The sequence below is a fragment of the Oncorhynchus masou genome, chromosome 29 (assembly GCF_036934945.1).
Source record: "Oncorhynchus masou masou isolate Uvic2021 chromosome 29, UVic_Omas_1.1, whole genome shotgun sequence".
Taxonomy (NCBI): Eukaryota; Metazoa; Chordata; class Actinopteri; order Salmoniformes; family Salmonidae; genus Oncorhynchus; species Oncorhynchus masou.
The window spans coordinates 97,949,727-97,958,142 of NC_088240.1; the positions used below are offsets into that span (position 1 = coordinate 97,949,727).

The 8,416-nt window shown below is 48.6% G+C and overlaps 1 pseudogene; it reads left to right on the top strand.

The window, feature by feature from the left end:
* Window positions 1-4,848: 4,848 nt before the first annotated feature.
* Window positions 4,849-8,416, top strand: LOC135521025 (CCN family member 3-like; annotated as a pseudogene).

Consider the following 8,416-nt stretch of genomic DNA (forward strand, 5'->3'; position numbering starts at 1 on the left):
ATCCCCCATCTCCAACTGTCCAAATCCCCATCTCCAACTGTCCAAATCCCCCATCTCCAACTGTCCAAATCCCCATCTCCAACTGACCAAATCCCCATCTCCAACTGTCCAAATCCCCATCTCCAACTGTCCAAATCCCCATCTCCAACTGTCCAAATCCCCATCTCCAACTGTCCAAATCCCCCATCTCCAACTGGCCAAAATCCCCATCTCCAACTGGTCCAAATCCCCCATCTCCAACTGGCCAAATCCCCATCTCCAACTGTCCAAATCCCCCATCTCCAACTGTCCAAATCCCCATCTCCAACTGTCCAAAATCCCCATCTCCAACTGTCCAAAAATCCCCATCTCCAACTGTCCAAAATCCCCATCTCCAACTGTCCAAGTCCTCATCTCCAGACAGAGGGGCCAAGTCCCCATCTCCAACACTGGAAGAACTGGGGTGCCCCATCTCCAACTGTCCAAAACATTGGCCAACACATCTCCAATGTGGGCTGTTCAAGTCCTCATTTGTCCTACTGTCCAAACCCACCATCTCCAACTGTCCAAATCCCCATCTCCAACTGTCCAATTATGCCCATCAAACTTCCAAAGAGAAACCTCTCCCACTGTCATCAAAACCACCATCTCCAAGAGGGGCTTTACTGGTTTATCCCCATCTCCAACTGTTCCCTCAGCCAAACTAGATCTCCAACTGTCCATCAATTCTGCCAAACCAGATCTCCAGTGTGATATCTATTCCTCAGCCAAACCAGATTGACCAAATCCCCCTGCAATCAAACTGATCGAACAATATCCTGCCCAAACCAGATCGTCCAATCTATTCCTCAGTCAAACCAGATCCCAGTGTGATATCTATTCCTCATCCAAACCAGATCGTCCAATATCCCCCATCAAACCAGATCTGTCCAATATCTATTCCCATCAAACCAGATCGACCAAATTCTGCATCTCAAACCAGATCCAGTGTGATATCTATTCCCATCTCAAACTAGATCCAAAGTGTGATATCCAATTCTGTCCAAACCAGATCCCCATGTCCATCTGTTCTGCAGCCAAACCAGATCTCCAGTGTGATATCTATTCCCAATCAAACTAGATCGTCCAGTGTGATATCTATTCCTCATCTCAAACTAGATCGACCAGTGTGATAACTATCTCCAAACTAGATCCCAATATCCTCCTCTCCAAACTGATCCCAGTGTGATATCAATTCTCAGCAAACTGATCGACCAATATCTATTCCTCATCTCAAACTAGATCGACCAGTGTGATATCTATTCTCAGCAAACTAGATCCAGTGTGATATCTATTCCAACTGTCCAAACTCCCCCATCTGATATCTATTCTGTCCAAACTAGATCCCCATGTGATATCTATTCCTCAAAACTAGATCTCCAGTGTGATAACTATTCTGCAGCCAAACCAGATCCAACCAGTGTGATATCTATTCTGCAGCCAAACTAGATCGTCCAGTGTGATATCAATTCTGCAGCCAAACCAGATCAACCAGTGTGATATCTATTCTGCAGCCAAACTAGATTGACCAGTGTGATATCTATTCTTCAGCCAAACTAGATTGACCAGTGTGATATCTATTCTTCAGCCAAACCAGATCGACCAGTGTGATATCAATTCTGCAATCAAACTAGATCAACCAGTGTGATATCTATTCTGCAGCCAAACTAGATTTTAATTCCAGAGATGTAATGAGCACAATAATGAAAATCACTGGAAGGAGGAACTAGTTTGAAGTAGGTTCATTTGAATGATCATGAAAAATGTTGATTGTTGATATGAATAGCAGCAGTAAAACTGTTAAATGAGCTTATGTGTTCTAAATACTAGTAAGTTGCCTCCTTGTGTCCGAAGAACTCAGGATCTAACAGGAAAATGTGAGTCTCATCCTGATCCAATCAGATGTCAGAATTCCCAGACTTTACCAGGGCCAGGGGAGTAATCCCTCCATCATCCCCTTCCTCCTTCTCTCCCTCCAGATCCCCTTGTCCTTCTCTCCCTCCATCATCCCCTTCCTCCTTCTCTCCCTCCATCATCCCCTTCCTCCTGAAACCTTCCCTCCCTCCATCATCCCCTCCCTCCATCATCCCCTTCCTCCTTCCCTCCCTCCATCATCCCCTTCCTCCTTATCTCCCTCCATCATCCCCTTCCTCCAAACCCCTTCCTCCTTCCTCCCTGATCATCTATTCTCAGTCCAACATCCCCTCGACCAGTCTCTGATCATCCTATTCTGCCAGTCATCCCCTTCCTCCTTCCAGTCCATGATCCCCTCTCCTTCCTCAGCCAAATCCCCTTCGACCTTCCCTCCCTCCATATCCCCTTCCTTCCTCCCTCCAAACCCCTTCGACCAGTCCCTCCATCATCCCCTTCCTCCTTCTCTCCTCCATCACCAGTCCTCCTATCTATTCCATCAGCCAAACTCCATCATCGACCAGTGTGATATCCCCTTCCTATTCTCTCCCTCCATCAAACCAGATCACCCCTTCCTCCTGATCATCCCCTTCCTCCTTCTCTCAGCCATCATCCCCTAGATCCTCCTTCCCTGTCCATATCTATTTCTCTCCCTCCAATCCCCTTCGACCAGTCCCTCCATATCTATTCTCTCCCTCCAAACCCCTTCGACCAGTCTCCCTCCATATCCCCTATTCTCTCCCTCCAAACCCCTTCCTCCTTCCCTCCCTCCATATCCCCTTCCTCCTTCCAAACCAGATCATCCAGTCCTGATATCCCCTTCTGCTTCTCAAACCAGATCGACCAGTCTGATATCCTCCTTTCTGCCCTCCAAATCCCCTTCCTCCTTCCAGTCCCTGATATCTATTCCTCCTTCCAAACCTCCATCATCCAGTGTGATATCTCCCTCCATTCTTCAGCCAAACTCCCTCCAGATCCCCTTCCCCTTCCCTGATATCCCCTATTCTTCAGCCAAACTAGATCCTTCCAGTGTGATATCCCCTTCCTTCTCCAGCCAAACCCCTTCCTCCTTCCCTCCCTCCATCATCCCCTTCCTCCTTCCCAGTCCCTGATATCCCCTATTCCTTCTCTCCAAACCATCATCCCCAGTCCTCCTATCTCTCCTCCAATCATCCCCTTCCTCCTTCCCTCCCTCCATCATCCCCTTCCTTCTGCCTCCAAACCCCTTCCTTTTAATTCCAGAGATGTAATGAGCACCCTCCATGAAAATCAGGGAACCCTCCCTCCAACCCCTAGTTTGAATGATCATGAAAAATGTTGATTGTTGATATGAATCCCAGCAGTAAAACTGTTAAATGAGCTTATGTTTCTAAATACTATAATCCCCTTCCTCCATCCCTCCCTCCAAGAACCCCTTCCTCCTTCTAACAGGAAAATCCCCTTCCTCCTCCTCCCTCCAATCCCCTGTCCTCCTTCTCCCCTCCATCATCCCCACTCCTTCTCTCCCTCCATCATCCCCTTCCTCCTTCTCTCCCTCCATCATCCCCTTCCTCCTTCCCTCCCTCCATCATCCCCTTCCTCCTTCTCTCCCTCCATCATCCCCTTCCTCCTTCTCTCCCTCCATCATCCCCTTCCTCCTTCCCTCCCTCCATCATCCCCTTCCTCCTTCCCTCCCTCCATCATCCCCTTCCTCCTTCCCTCCCTCCATCATCCCCTTCCTCCTCCTTCCCTCCATCATCCCCTTCCTCCTTCCCTCCCTCCATCATCCCCTTCCTCCTTCTCTCCCTCCATCATCCCCTTCCTCCTTCCCTCCCTCCATCATCCCCTTCCTCCTTCTCTCCCTCCATCATCCCCTTCCTCCTTCTCTCCCTCCATCATCCCCTTCCTCCTTCTCTCCCTCCATCATCCCCTTCCTCCTTCTCTCCCTCCATCATCCCCTTACTCCTTCTCTCCCTCCATCATCCCCTTACTCCTTCTCTCCCTCCATCATCCCCTTACTCCTTCTCTCCCTCCATCATCCCCTTCCTCCTTCCCTCCCTCCATCATCCTTCCTCCTTCTCTCCCTCCATCATCCCCTTACCCTTCTCTCCCTCCATCATCCCCTTCCTCCTTCTTTCCCTCCATCATCCCCTTACTCCTTCTCTCCCTCCATCATCCCCTTCCTCCTTCTCTCCCTCCATCATCCCCTTCCTCCTTCTCTCCCTCCATCATCCCCTTACTCCTTCTCTCCCTCCATCATCCCCTTCCTCCTTCTCTCCCTCCATCATCCCCTTCCTCCTTCTCTCCCTCCCTCATCCCCTTCCTCCCTCCATCATCCCCTTCCTCCTTCCCTCCCTCCCTCCATCATCCCCTTCCTCCTTCCCTCCCTCCATCATCCCCTTCCTCCTTCCCTCCCTCCATCATCCCCTTCCTCCTTCCCTCCCTCCATCATCCCCTTCCTCCTTCCCTCCCTCCATCATCCCCTTCCTCCTCCCTCCCTCCTCCTTCCCCTTCCATCCTCCCCCCTCCTCCTTCCCCTTCCTCCTCCTTCCATCATCCCCTTCCTCCTTCCATCATCCCCTTCCTTCCTCCCTCCCTCCTCCTTCCCCTCCTCCCTCCCTCCCTCCTCCTTCCCCTCCTCCTCCCTCCCCCTCCTCCCCTCCTCCCCCCTCCTCCCTCCCTCCCTCCTTCCCCTCCTCCCTCCCTCCTCCTTCCCCTCCTCCCTCCCTCCTCCTTCCCCTTCCTCCATCCTCCCTCCCTCCTCCCTCCCTCCTCCATCCCCTCCTCCCTCCCTCCTCCTTCCCCTTCCTCCATCCCTCCCTCCATCCTCCCTCCATCCCCTCCTCCATTCCTCCTTCACGCGTCACTGTGTCGTTAGACAGGACTGTTATAAATGGCTCTGCACACACTTCTGAAGCACGCCAAAGGGATTTACAGAGCTTCAGCAAGATACAAAAGGAAGGAAAAGTCTGCAAAGAGAAAACTACCTTTCACTGAATCAGGATGTCTAAGCTTGCAGAGAGAACCCTTTTCCTTTTCTACATTTCAACACAGGTAAATAAATTCATTTAACGTTACAGAGTAGGCTCATCTAAACTATATTATGTGAAGAATATAAAAGCAAGGAGCAACAACTTTGAAAAATCACACTTGAACACAGTTTTCCCTTTTTTCTCTCCAGATTTGCTCCCAGATCTTGGCGCTGGTGTGTCAGACAAGGTGCCTCTGTCCGCAGGAGCCTCCGCTGTGCGCCCCCGGGGTCCAGTTGATTCTGGATGACTGCGCATGCTGTCTGGTCTGTGCGAGGCAGAAAGGAGAGGCGTGCTCAGAAAGAAGACCCTGTGATACACACAGGGGTCTGAGCTGCGACTACACGGCCGATGTACACCACAGGACAGGGGTCTGTGTCGGTGAGTCTTTTGTTCATTATATTGAACCAGTGATGTTCTAGTGTAGGTGTCAGAACGGGGTAGATTCCCTGGCCTTGTCTCGATTGGATTTGCTCAACTCCTGCGTACCTCTCGTCCTCTCTCGCCTCCTTTTGGAAAAGGTCAAAGGTAATCGAAGAGTGGCAGCGGGGCCCCGCTATTGATGATGATGATGATGATGATGATGATGATAATGACAATTCACATTCATTTGAAGACACAAACACTTAAACATATGACATTTGGATTTTATCCAGATATGAGTATTGGAAATTAAAAATGTTAAATAATGATTTGTTCTTTTCTTGTGTCCTCCTCTCTTCCACAGCACATGAGGGAGACATCTGCCTGTTGGACGGTTCAGTGTATCAGAACGGAGAGACCTTCTTCCCCAGCTGCAAGTATCAGTGCACCTGCAGGGACGGTCAGATCACCTGCGTGCCGCGCTGCAACCTGGACGTGATGCTGCCGGGCCCAGACTGCCCTCTACCCAGGAAGGTGGCGGTCCCAGGGGAGTGCTGTGAGAAATGGGTATGTGAGCCCCAACCAGAGGCCAGTGCCTTGGGAAGCTTCGCCATGGCTGGTAAGCACTCAGTCTATCTGAACTCAAATCAGATCCAAATGTTATTTGTCACGTGGTGTAGTAGACCGAATAGAACAGGTGTAGTAGACCTTACAGTAAATGCCGAATAGAACAGGTGTAAGTAGACCTTACAGTGAATGCTGAATAGAACAGGTGTAGTAGACCTTACAGTAAATGCTGAATAGAACAGGTGTAGTAGACCTTACAGTGAATGCCAAATACAACAGGTGTAGGTAGACCTTACAGTAAATGCCAAATAGAACAGGTGTAGTAGACCTTACAGTAAATGCCGAATAGAACAGGTGAAGTAGACCTTACAGTGAATGCCAAATAGAACAGGTGTAGTTGACCTTACAGTAAATGCTGAATAGAACAGGTGTAGTAGACCTTACAGTAAATGCCGAATACAACAGGTGTAGTAGACCTTACAGTAAATGCCGAATAGAACAGGTGTAGTAGACCTTACATTGAAATGATTTAACAAGTGCAGTAACCAACAATGAAATTTTAAAGAAAAATAAGTGTTAAGTAAAAAATAGATAAGTAAAAAATGCATTAAATAATAAATAAAAAATAATTAAAAAAAATAATAAAAAATTATAAATAATAATAATAAAATAATTAAAGAGCAGCAGTAAAATAACAATTAAATAACAAATAACAATGAATTAAAGAGTAGCAGTAAAATAACAGTCTCTAGTGTACTACATAGCAAATAGGGTTCCACGTGGGACGCAGTTCCCCTCTACTTCTCTCTGCTTCTGACGTGACTGGTACTCTGGTGCAAGCCACAAAGTAAAGAGACGGATTCTGGCATGCCTCTAGGTTGACCTGGCTGGCTCTGTGTGAAGGGAAATGCTGAATTGCCTCGGAGTACAGAGCGGGAGACTCACAGAGCAAGTTGATTTATCCCCGGAAGCCTCCGTGTAGAACTCTGGAGACAAAACATTCCATTTCGTGTTCTCTGGAATGTGATGTACCTTGGATCGTTCTTAATCTGTGATCAATGGACTTTAGGCACCTAAAGAAATTCCGACAGAACTGTGAATTGGATTACCTATATACCGATTAAACACCAATGTAGGGGAATCAATTATGCAAACCACACAGATCCCAATACCAGCCAAACATACGTTTCCTCTCATGCACATTTGCCCAGTAATTCTTATGTCCATCAATCAATCGAGCCTGCATCTGTATTTCCCATGGCAACAGCATCCATCTCATCTGCTGTGTCTCTCCCCGTCCTCCCATACAGCCTACCGACAGGAGGAGACAGTGGGCTTTGACTCGTGGGACCCCAGTACTAACTGCATAGAGCAGACTACGGAGTGGGGAACGCCTGCTCTGCGCACCTGTGGCATGAGCATCTCCACCCGGGTCACCAACAAGAACCCCCACTGTTACTGTGAGATGGTCAACCCACTGTCACTGCAGAGCAGCGTCTGTGCATCGTCAGGCCCTGTTACGACAAACAGCAGCAGCAGGATGTTCCTAAGGTAGGATACTCAACCCACTGTCACTGTACTAATACCAGCAGTACCAGCAGCAGGATGTTCCTAAGGTAGGATACTCAACCCACTGTTACTGTACTAATACCAGCAGCAGGATGTTCCTAAGGTAGGATACTCAACCCACTGTTACTGTACTAATACCAGCAGTACCAGCAGCAGGATGTTCCTAAGGTAGGATACTCAACCCACTGTCACTGTACTAATACCAGCAGCAGGATGTTCCTAAGGTAGGATACTCAACCCACTGTCACTGTACTAATACCAGCAGCAGGATGTTCCTAAGGTAGGATACTCAACCCACTGTCACTGTACTAATACCAGCAGCAGGATGTTCCTAAGGTAGGATACTCAACCCACTGTCACTGTACTAATAATACAAACCAAATCACAGTTGTAGAGGGAAAATACATCACGAATTTAAATAGCAGAATAGAAGTTCAAGTTGAACTTGCCATTCAGACTAAATGCAAATCTTCCGACTAACAAAACTCACAAGAGCTCTGACAAAATACAGAACAGAAGTATTCCGGGGTTTCACCAACTGACAACCATTTCCTCGTCTAAATCCTCAGAGAGGAAGCAAGTGCCTGAGGATGAAGAAGGCGGTGAAACCCATTCGGTTCAGCTATAAGAACTGCACCAGCGTGCTGACCTACAAGCCCCGGTACTGTGGTGTGTGTACGGACGGGCGTTGCTGCACCCCCCACAGCACCGAGACAGTGCAGGTGGAGTTCCAATGTGCTCAGGGTAAAGCCATCAAGAAACCCGTGATGTTCATCAACACCTGCGCCTGCCACTACCACTGTCCCAGAGACAACGTCGTACATCGACCATCAGACCTGGTCTACAGCGGTTACAGGTTATAACGCTGTTACCACAGACACAACGACAGTTTCTCCTATTCCTCCGTGACGGTAGTATTGTACTGTAGTCGGGTGACTCTATATGTTCTTGACAACATCTCCCTGAAGGCGTATGGTTGG